Source organism: Tamandua tetradactyla, chromosome 7 (genome assembly GCF_023851605.1).
Source record: "Tamandua tetradactyla isolate mTamTet1 chromosome 7, mTamTet1.pri, whole genome shotgun sequence".
Taxonomy (NCBI): Eukaryota; Metazoa; Chordata; class Mammalia; order Pilosa; family Myrmecophagidae; genus Tamandua; species Tamandua tetradactyla.
Genome location: NC_135333.1, coordinates 13,984,723 through 13,985,322, shown reverse-complemented (window position 1 = coordinate 13,985,322; position 600 = coordinate 13,984,723). Strand labels below are relative to the sequence as shown.

The 600-nt window shown below is 36.7% G+C and overlaps 1 non-coding gene across 1 annotated transcript; it reads right to left on the bottom strand.

Moving 5' to 3' along the window:
* Positions 1–260: 260 nt before the first annotated feature.
* LOC143642957 (U6 spliceosomal RNA) lies at positions 261–367 on the bottom strand. Its single transcript, XR_013156015.1, has one exon. It is a non-coding gene; the product is annotated as a U6 spliceosomal RNA (small nuclear RNA).
* Positions 368–600: the final 233 nt, after the last annotated feature.

Below are 600 nucleotides of genomic sequence, written 5' to 3'. Positions count from 1 at the left end.
TCATGGTGAATTGTCCCTTTTATTAATACATACTGTTCTTCTTAGTCTCTTATGACATCTTTACATTTAATGTCTATTTTGTCTGATATTAGTATAGTTACTTCTGCTTTCTTTTGGTTACAACTTGCATGGAACATTTTTTTCCACCCTTTCACTTTCAGTCTATTTGTATCCTTGGGTCTAACATAAGTCTCTTGTAAGCACGATAGCTGGATCATATTTCTTAATCCATTCTGCCATTCTCTATCTTTTTTCTAAAAAAAAAAATGGAACGCTTCATGAATTTACGTGTCACCCTTGTGCGGAGGCCATGCTAATCTTCTCTGTATCGCTCCAATTTTAGTACATATGCTGCCAAAGTGAGCACCATTCTGTATCTTTTAATGGTGAGCTTAGTCCATTAACATTCAAAGTTATCACTGTAAAGGTATTTCTGGATTTTATTTGTCAGAGCTATATATGCTTTTCCCTCTTTCTCTTTTTATCATTTAAGTTACCCTTATTAAAAATGTTCTGTCCTTTGCCCGCCTCCAAACCTCTCTTCTGTCCTCCCCTCCCCAGTGGACAGAACTCCCTTTAGTACTTCTTGTAGGGCCAGTC